At 43.4% G+C, this 10,647-nt stretch overlaps 1 pseudogene; it reads left to right on the top strand.

The window, feature by feature from the left end:
- The first annotated feature begins 5,626 nt into the window (after positions 1–5,626).
- LOC113938518 lies at positions 5,627–10,424 on the top strand (annotated as a pseudogene).
- Positions 10,425–10,647: the final 223 nt, after the last annotated feature.

The following is a 10,647-nucleotide window of genomic DNA, read 5'->3' as shown; positions in this document are numbered from 1 at the left end:
CTCCTCTGTCTTTCTGACTTCACTCCCTACCGCTGTCTCTCTCTCCCCCTCATCTCTCCAGCTATGCCAACCAGAACCACAAGTACATTCCTGCCACAGGGCCTTTGTACGTGCTCTTCTCACTACCTTGAAAGCTCTTCTCCCGTATCCACATTGTTCACTCCCCACTTCACATTCAGGTCTTTGCTCAGATGTCCCCTCAACAGAGAGGCCTGCCCTGACCACCCTATTTAATTAGCACTCACCCCCTGATACCCTGCACCCCTATCACTCACCACCCTGCATTAATGATCTCTTATTGTGTAACAGATTATCCACAAACTTGATGGCTTAAAGCAACAGTAATGATTTATCATCTCACTTGGTTTCTGTGGGCTATGAATTCAGAGAGGGCACAGAAGGGATGGCTTATCTTTGTCCATGCTGATTGGGACCTCAGCTGGAAGACACAAAGGCTGAGGCCTGAGATCATCTGAAGGCCTCTCACTCACATGCTGGCTGTCACCTGGAACCCTCAGCATGGCTGCTCCGTGTGGCCCCAGCTTCCTTTCAACATGGTAGCCAGATTCTAAGGGTGAGGGTCCCAAGACATAGAGGGCCAGGCAGAATCTGTGTCTTCAGAAACCACATCACAGGGCTCTACCACATTCTGTCTGGTGGATGTGCGCTCTCAGTCCAGCCCACATTCGAGGGGAAGGGAATAGACTTCACCTCTGAAGGGAAGGAGGGTCACGGAATTTGCAAACATATTTTAAAAGCCCCACACTCCCCCCTACCTTGGCTGTATTTTTCCTTTGAACCATTTCACTTCCTGACATATGATGTTTCTATTTCTGTGTGTTTGTTGTCCATCTTTCCTGTCCAAATGTCAGCTCCTTGTTGGTCCCAATCCCTTCTGTACCCACTTTGCTGATGACCATGCATGAGGAATAGCAGGTACTCGATATATATTTTTTGAGTGGGTCAATTACCATGTAGTAATGTCTGTTTGAGGAAACAATCAGGCTGTTTTCTGGGAATCCAAAAACGCTGCCTGAGGGAAAAACAAGTCTGCTAATGAAGAAGACCAAAGAAGCTTGAGAGTGGCTGAGATGTGCCTTGTTATCCACCTCCTGGAATTAATTCTCATCTGTGGTTCAAGTGAGAGGCTCCTGCCTTCCCAGACAGGCGGCTTGCTCCCAAAGGGGAAGGCCGTGAATGTGTCTTAGTTTTTTGGTGTTCCGCACATAATGCAGCATACTTCAGATTCATAGGCTACCTAGATGAAAGGCGTCAACCGTGGTAGAATAATAACAGCTACTGTTTATTGAGTGTTTGCTCGGTGTCAGGTACTGCAGTAAACACCTGATGGGCATCAGCTCTTGATTCTCAAGAAGAATCATGTCCCTTTTAGGATGAGCATACCGAGACCCAGGATGATAAAGAGCAAGAGTCTGAAAAAAGAAGAAAAGGAAAAAAATGTATACTCGGGGCGTCTGGCTGGTTCAGTCCATAGAGCATGCGACTCTTGATCTTGGGGTCGTGAGTTCGAGCCCCACCTTGGGTGTGGAGTTTACTTAAAGCAAAAAACCAGAGTCTGGCTCACTGTTGGGAACCCAGTACGTATCTGTAGAATGATTAGATTCCTGTTCTCTGGTTATGCTGCCACATTATATCCTATGTGGAAATATATAATTGACGTATATAATTTGGAGGTAAATAAATTTATCATTTGGCCATAGGCTGCCGGTTCCTGAGATGCCACATCCAGACGAAAGCCGGGGAAGGCACATCGTCTAGAAATACTCGGATACTGAGGTGCCTCCTATTGGGTAAGCCTGCTTTACTGTATTAACACTGGGTAGCTGAGTTAGCATTTTTGGAATTTTGTGCAAGGAAGAAGGATATGTATGTCTGTGTGATTCTTTTGAGAATGATGGCCCCTAGAGTTGGGCAATAGGTTGCTCCAGGCTTCCAGCAAACTTTTCTTCCGTGGCCACTAGGCTTCCTTTGGGGAACTCCGCCCCACTGGGATGATGAGGAAGCTGCCAATCAAGGTGTCAGATTGTATATCCCCCACCCCACCCCCAGAGATTCGCCAATTAGAGGACTCTATTCCAGTCTCCTAGTATCAGCACTGCCTCCCTGATTGGTTCAGAGATGAACAGGGATCACACGGAGCCAATCAGAGTACTCCCTGGGACTCCTCTGCCAGAGTTAGCATGGAGAATGAATTTAAGATGAAGGAAAACTCCCCAAATCAGGTGCCTGTAGCTCCATGTTATCCTCAGCCCCACCTCTGTCCCAGATAGTCACTTTACTTAAGCGTTGTCCTGAAGGCAAAGAGATTTCTGTCCCTTTCCGTAATGGCCACCCTCACAAAACTGATTCATATATTTGTTTGATAGGGGAGGGAGAAGGGCTGGCAATTATAGGGCAAAAGAAAGTGTTGGTCTCCTTTCTTTATATGAAGAGTATTCCTAAAAAGGTGGGGGCGGGGTGCCTGGGTGGCTCAGTCGGTTGAGTGTCTGCCTTCCACTCAGGTCTTGATCCCAGAATCCGGGGATAGAGTCCCGCATCGGGCTCCCCGCTCAGGGGAGAGCCTGCTTCTCCCTCTGCCCCTCACCCTGCTCTTGCTCTCTCAAATAAATAGATTAAAAGTCTTTAAAAAAAATAAAAATAAAAAAATAAAAAGGTGGGGGCGTCTGGGTGGCTCAGTCGGTTAAGTGTGCGACTCTTGATTCTGGTTCGGGTCATGATCTCGTGGTTGTGAGATCGGGCCCCACACTGGGCTCAGGGGGAGTCGGCCTGAAATTCTCTCTCTCCCTCTCCCCCCCTGCTCGCATGTGGTAAGTAAGTAAGCAAGTAAGTAAATAAATAAATAAATAAATAAAATCTTTTTTTTAAAAAAATGGAGGGGCGCCTGACTGGCTCAGTCAGTGGAGCATGCCAGTCTTTTTTTTTTTTTTTTAAGATTTTTTATTTATTTACTTGAGAGAGAGAGAGAATGAGAGATAGAGAGCACGAGAGGGAAGAGAGTCAGAGGGAGAAGCAGACTCCCTGCTGAGCAGGGAGCCTGATGTGGGACTCGATCCCGGGACTCCAGGATCATGACCTGAGCCAAAGGCAGTCGCTTACCCAACTGAGCCACCCAGGCACCCATGTAGCATGCTAGTCTTGATCTCGGGGTTGTGAGTTTGAGCCCCATGTGGGGTGTAGAGATTATTTAAAGACAAAAGATAAAATCTTAAAAAAAAAAAAAAAAAAAGGAAAAACCTCTGGTTGCATGTTGGTACCAGCAAAGACCATGTTTAAATTTGAATGGCAAATTCCCGGTACTGAAGTGTTTGCATCAGCCTCTCATGCTCCATCATGTCCATTGTGCAGCAATTGGATGCTAGTCACGTGACAAGCAGGGCGGGCACAACCGTGAGAAGACTTACTGTGCTGGGGCAGAGCAGCAGGACGTCCGAATTCAGCTCCCCTTGCCCTTAGCTATAAACATTGTTTTCTAAATGCACTTATCAGGAGCCCCCATGGTAGCCCGGTAGCCCCAGCTGCGTAGCCTCGACCCCCGCAGACCCACCCTCTTGCTTGGGGCGCTTGAAACCCTGATGAACCCCAGCAGGTACTCTCAGGTTTGTCCTCCACCCATGCCACCTGGACATGGAGCTCCAAATAATTTGGAATCCAAAATGGGTTTTATTTTGTGGGGTTTCTTTCTTTTTTATTTCACAATAAACTGCCCCTTACATAACAATTCAAATTCTGGATGAGTAGATGGTATTAAAAGGGCAAGTCCACAATTTGTCCCAGAGAAAGCTACTACTTCTGGTTTGGTGGATTTTCCATCAGACTTGTTTTAATGTCGAAAGTGACATATATTGAAGCACCTGCGTGGCTCAGTCAGTTGAGCGTCTGACTCTTGATTTCAGCTCAGGTCACCATCTCAGGGTTGTGTGATCAAGCCCTGCGTCGGGCTCTGTATGGGTACGGAGGCTGCTGGGGATTCTCTCTCTCCTGCTCCCTCTGCCTGTCCTTTCTCTCTCTCTCTCCCTCCCTCTCTAAATATTAATCAATTAATTAATTAAATTTAAAAAATAAAGTGACATATATTGTTTAATACCTTTTAAGGGAATCATACTCTTCACACTATTTTTTTTTTAAGATTTTTTATTTATTTATTTGACAGAGAGAGACACAGCGAGAGAGGGAACACAAGCAGGGGGAGTGGGAGAGGGAGAAGCAGGCCTCCCGCCCAGCAGGGAGCCCGATGCGGGGCTCGATCCCAGGACCCTGGGATCATGACCTGAGCCGAAGGCAGACGCCCAACGACTGAGCCACCCAGGCGCCCCTCACACTATTTTTCAACTAAACTTTTCTTCAAATTATACGTTCTAGATATGTGTCGTCCAGTACATTACCATGGACCTCATATGAATATTTAAATTTAAATAAATAAATAAATAAATTCAAACCTTCAGTTCTTCGGTTGCACTTTGCATTTCTAGTGTTACATGTGACTAATGACCACCACGCTGGACACAGAACATGTTCATCATCACAGAAAGTTCTATTGGACAGCAGTGGTCTGGATAACTTTCTACATCTGCGTATAAATTTCCTACTTCATTCCTTTTTTTTTTGGCCATCCCATCATTTTTCTAGATATGGATATACAGCAATATATTTAATCATTTCTGCTTTTGGACAGTGAATTTGTTCCAGTTTTTTGCACTTGCTGACAATGCTGCAAAGCACATCCTCATATATAAAACTGGACTCATCTGTGCCGTTTATGCAGAATGAAGTCCCAGGAGGGAAAATGCTCAGGTGAAGAGTATAAAACTCTATTCGCATTTTTAGTTTTTAAAATAAAACCTTGGGGTGCCTGGGTGGCTCAGTGGTTAGGCATCTGCCTTCAGCTCAGGTCATGATCCCAGGATCCTGGGATTGAGTCCCATGTCGGGCTCCCTGCTCGGCGGGAAGCCTGCTTCTCCCTCTCCCACTCCCCCTGCTTGTGTTCCTGCTCTTGCTGTCTCTCTCTCTGTGTCAAATAAATAAATAAAATCTTTTTTTTTTGAAAGATTTTATTTATTTATTTGAGAGAGAGAGAGAGAGAGAAACAGCATGAGAGGGAAGAGGGTCAGAGGGAGAAGCAGACTCCCTGCCGAGCAGGGAGCCCGATGCGGGACTCGATCCCGGGACTCCAGGATCATGACCTGAGCCGAAGGCAGTCGCTGAACCAACTGAGCCACCCAGGCACCCAATAAATAAAATCTTTTAAAAAAATAATAAAAAAATAAACATTTGTTTTCCAGGAGCAGAGACTGAGAGGAAATAATTCTCATTGGTTAATATGTCTGGGTAAATGTCAGTATAGAATAGAAGAAAGGAAATGTTCTGTGCCTTTGAGTTATTTTAATATCCATAAATTATAGCAGTACAATTTACAAAGTTGCATATGAAGTGGAGATTTGATTTTGAAGCCAGTATGGAAAGTAAAAAATGCATATAGTCTAAAAATGTCCCTCAAAAATATCCCTTAAATGGCCAATAAAATACAGTCTGACTTTGTGCACATTATACCTTCTCTTCATAAGCCTGACACAGCCCAGCATTCCTCTGTGGCAGGAGGCTCTGTTTAATGGGCCACGAGCTGAATAAAGAAGTGGCCTTGCATGGAAGGGCCAGTGTGTCAGCTGTGCTGGAGTGTGCGGCTACCGCTGGAGCCGGGCCTCTTGCTGGCCGCCTCCCTCCCGGAACCTTCGCTAACCAGACCCAGGCAGCCTTCTGGGAGCCAAGACTTTTGGTGTTTCTTGATCCCAGGGCTGACCTCCAGCCTCCCCCAGAAGCTTATCTTGTTAACCTTCCTCTAATTGCTCTGTATAACACAGATGCTCCTCCATGTTGTATGGACATTGCCATCCCGTGCAACAGAGAGAAAGCTCATTCTGTGGGTCTGATGTGGTGGGTGCTGGCCCAGGAAGTCCTGCACATTCATGGCACCATCTTCTGTGAACACCCATGGGAGGCCACGTCTGATCTCTGCTTCTGCAGAGATCCGAAGAGACTGAGAAGGAAGAACAGGCAGGCAGCTGCTGGAAAGGCTGTGACCCAGGAGGAATTTGGATGATCCAGCTCCTGAGTTCACTGCTGCTCAACCCAAAGTCACAGGCCGGTCTGAGGGCATGTAGGTGCCCTCTGTGCCCGTTCAGTGGTTCCTTGGTGAGGACCACAGGGCTCAGCCCACCACTGAAGACTGACCTGCAGCTCCCACTGTTCAGGCCACCAAATAGGCAGGAATGACCTCTGAGCAGTCTGAAGCTATTCTTCCAGAAAAGCTTAAACGGAAAATGGAAATAAGGTTGGCAGAAAATAAAGTTTCTAGAAATAATAATAACTATTGATGTACAGAGTAGAAAGAGAGGGAAATTTTTTTATAGTGGAGAAATTTAACAAATATAACATGAGCCAGGGGATCAAAGTTAACATCAGCAGTGATAAGTTGTGTTGATAGGATGTCCCCTTGATGTGATGGAATGAGACCGGCTTTACCTCTGTGGTCTTCCTCCCACAAATATGTAACATCAGACAAATCCCAATTGAGGACCTTCTACAAAATACCTGACCAATAATCCTCAAAACTGTTATGGTGAAAAACACAGGACAGTCTGCAAATCTGTCCCAGGCAAGAGAAGCCTAAGTTTAGGACAACTAAATGTCATGTGGTGGCCTGGATGGGATCCAAACACAGAAAAAGGACATTAGGACTATGCTGAAGAAGCCAAAGAGTACATAGTGCATGCTTCCACTTATATGAAACTAGAAGAGGAAGCTAATACATGGTGAAAGAACTCAGAACATTGCTCGCCTCTAGAAAGGCAGAGTTAACAGAGTGAGACAGGAAGGAACTTTCTATGGTGATTGAAATATTACATCTTTTGATAGGGGAGTGGGTTACATGGGTATATGTATTTGTAAACACATAAACTCATGATTTAAGACCTGTGGATTTCACTGGATGCTAATTATACCTTAATAAAAATAATACAAACAAAAAAAAAAGAAAAAGGACATTAGGTGGAAACTAAAGAAATATCAGGAAAGTATGTGTGTTAGTTAATAATAATGAATCTGTACTGGTTCATTAATTGAAATAAATGTACCTTGCGAATGTAAGAGGTTAATAGTAAGGGAAACACACTGTGGGGTGTGGGGACCCTCAATACAATCTTCACAATTTTTCTGTAAGCCTAAAACTGTTCTACAATTGAGTTTTTTTGTTTGTTTGTTTTTGTTTTGTTTTTTGTGGGTTTTTTTGCTTAAAGAAAAATAAAGCATTTCAGGGATTATAACATAAGTCATAGTAAAATTTATGACAGATATAGCACAGAAGTATTTTGGGAGCATTTTGTGACAAGGTTTCTACATGATATGTGAAGTATTATAATACAATTTGATGGCAGGCTATGATAAGTTAAAGATGCATGTTATAAGCCCTCGAGTAACAACTGAGAAATAAAAAGATATAGCCATTTATCCAACAGTGGAGATAAAATGGAATCATAAAAATAATTCAATTAATCCAAAAGAAAGCAAGAAAAAAATAAAAGAACAGATGAGGCAATAGCAAAGAGCAAGATGGTAGACTTAATTCCAACCATATAAAAAATTACTATCAGTATAAATGACTTAAATATTCCAATTAGAAAGTCAGAGATCATCAAGATGCATAAAAAGGCAAGAGCCAAGAAACCAACTTCAAATATAAAGACACAGATTAGAAGTAAAGAATTGAAAGAGTTAATTCATGCAAATACTAAGCACAGGAAAGTGGAATGGCTATACTAATTTCAAAGTAGTAGACTTCAGGTGAAAAATTATCACCAGAGTAAAAATGGGACATTACAAAATGAAAATGGGGTCAATTTCCCAAATGTGTAAGTCCTTTTTTTTTTAAAGATTTTATTTACTTATTTGAGAGAGAGAATGAGATACAGAGAGAGTTCATGAGAAGGGGGAGAGGGTCAGAGGGAGAAGCAGACTCCCCGCTGAGCAGAGAGCCCGATGCGGGACTCGATCCCGGGACTCCAGGATCATGACCTGAGCCGAAGGCAGTCGCTTAACCAACTGAGCCACCCAGGCGCCCCAAATGTGTAAGTCCTTAATAACACAGAATTGAAAGAATAATACATGTAGGGCTGCCTGGGTGGCAGGGTCAGTTGAGTGCCCCACTCTTGGTTTCAGCTCAGGTCGTGATTGGAGGGTGGTGGGATCCAGCCTGACATCAGGCTCCATGCTCAGCGCAGAGTCTGCTTGAGCGTCTCTCTCCTTCTCCTCTGCCCCTCCTGCTTGTGCTCTCATTCTCTCAAATGAAAAAAAATGGATCTTAAAAAAAAAAAGAAGACATGCACATGGCGTGGAACCCCAAACAAAAATAATCTGTTTGACACAGAGACTGGGCGTTTATCTGTTGGATGAGTTCCTATGAATTGAATTGCTGGGTCAAAGTACATAATGATTTGAAATTTGGTGGATACTGCCAAGTTCACTCAAATGAGGTTATATCAATTCGTACTTCCCCAACAATGGGAGACAAACCAGTGAAGGAACAATTGCTGTTAACAATAATCTAACAAGAGTAACAGCTAAACCCTATGACCCAGCAATTGCTCTACTGGGTATTTACCCCAAAGATACAAATGTAGTGACCCGAAGGGGTACCTGTACCCCAATATTTATAGCAGCAATGTCCACAATAGCCAAACTGTGGAAAGAGCCCAGATGTCCATCAACAGATGAGTGAATAAAGAAGATATGGTATATGTACACAATGGAATATTACTTCAGCCATCAAAAAAAAAAAAATGAAATCTTGCCATTGGCAATGACGTGGATGGAACTAGAGAGTATTATGCTAAGCGAAATAAGTCAGTGAGAGAAAGAATTATTGTATGATCTCATTCATATGTGGAATTTAAGAAACAAAACAGGATCACGGGGGAAGAGAGGAAAAAATAAAACAAGATGAAATCCAAGAGGGAGACAAACTATAAGAGACTCTTAATCATAGGAAACAAACTGAGGGCTGCTGGAAGGAAGGAGGGTCGGGGAATGGGTAACTGGGCGATGGACATTAAGGAGGGCACGTGCTGTAATGAGCACTGGGTATTATATGCAACTGATGAATCACTGACCTCTACCTCTGAAACCAATAATACATTATATGTTAATTAATTGAATTTATTTTTTTTAAGATTTTATTTATTTATTTGAGAGAAAGAATGAGAGAGAGAGAGCACATGAGAGGGAGGAGGGTCAGAGGGAGAAGCAGACTCCCTGCCGAGCACGGAGCCCGATGCGGGACTCGATCCCGGGACTCCAGGATCATGACCTGAGCTGAAGGCAGTGGCTTAGCCAACTGAGCCACCCAGGCGCCCTAATTAATTGAATTTAAAAAATAAATTGCATTAGAGAGAAAAAAAAACAGCTAAGATTTTTTGAGCACCTACTGTATGCCAGGCTATTCCCATTTATTAACTTTTACTCTTATGAGAGGGGCACTCTGCTTCTGTCCCATTTTGTAGAGGATTATAAAAGGGAGGGGGAGTGCAGGGGACACAGCAAGTTATGATTATCACAAATTTTGCATATCTTCACTTATACAAATTTTTTATTTTTCCTGCATAGTTGGGGGGTTGAAAATGAAGAACAGAGTAGCTAATCCATCTTCCATGTTTCCCCTCCCTCACAGGATTTCTTTGCTTTACTATTTTAGCTCCAGAGGCTGGAACCTGCATTCCAGTACAATTTTCTTAATGGATATTGAAGTGTAATTTCGTATCATTTTCATACATCATGAAATAGCCTTTTTTTTTTTTTAGTTGTTTCTCAACCATTTAGCCAGAATAAAGTGTTTCACCTTTCTGGGCATGTGCACTACACGTAAACTGAACACCGCACCCCTCCCTTTCAAAGATTTTCAACCACCTCCACACCCCCACCCCACCCCCACCCAGCTTAACATGTTTCCTTCCATTGTGAAAAGAAAATTCCATGAATGCAGAAGCTGAAGACTCATGAATTTTTTTTTCCCTCCTCAAGGTGCTTACCTAAGATGAGCTTTGTGATTGGAATGCAAAGGGGCATCAAACAGAATCTCAATCGCATTAGAGAAGATAAGCAGTTATCAGATGGCTTGACTGATTGGGTGGTTAAGTATTTTTCTAAGGAAGCCACTTTCAGTATTGCATTGAAGGGGCTTAAGGAGCGGAATCTGGCCTGGTGAAGTCCTGTTGCTAACTTTTGCTTTTGTTAATGTCATTTCTTTTTTTTTTTTTTTTCTATCACTTGCAGCCAAGGCAGGTTTTGATTTTCCAAATAGAAAGGCTGGAAAATCTCCCTGCTTTCTTGCCTACAGGAGGCAGTCCCCAAACCACTGAGGCCATCCCCTCTGTAATCAGAGTCATCTGTCTTCCAAAATTAGGGTGTGGAGCAAAATAAGGTTATTTGAGGGTTTTCTTCCAACATGCATTCTTTCATTTCTGCAAGTAGGATTCCAAGGCCAATTGAGAGGCAGGCACTGGTGAAAATTGTTAAGAGACTTAGAAACCCAAATTCACAACTGCCCCCGAAGCAAACTAATCATTTTGAATCAATTGCTTT

This window comes from Zalophus californianus, chromosome 8 (assembly GCF_009762305.2).
Source record: "Zalophus californianus isolate mZalCal1 chromosome 8, mZalCal1.pri.v2, whole genome shotgun sequence".
Classification (NCBI taxonomy): Eukaryota; Metazoa; Chordata; class Mammalia; order Carnivora; family Otariidae; genus Zalophus; species Zalophus californianus.
Note: the sequence above shows the minus strand (reverse complement) of the source record. Positions and strands in the feature narration are given on the sequence as shown.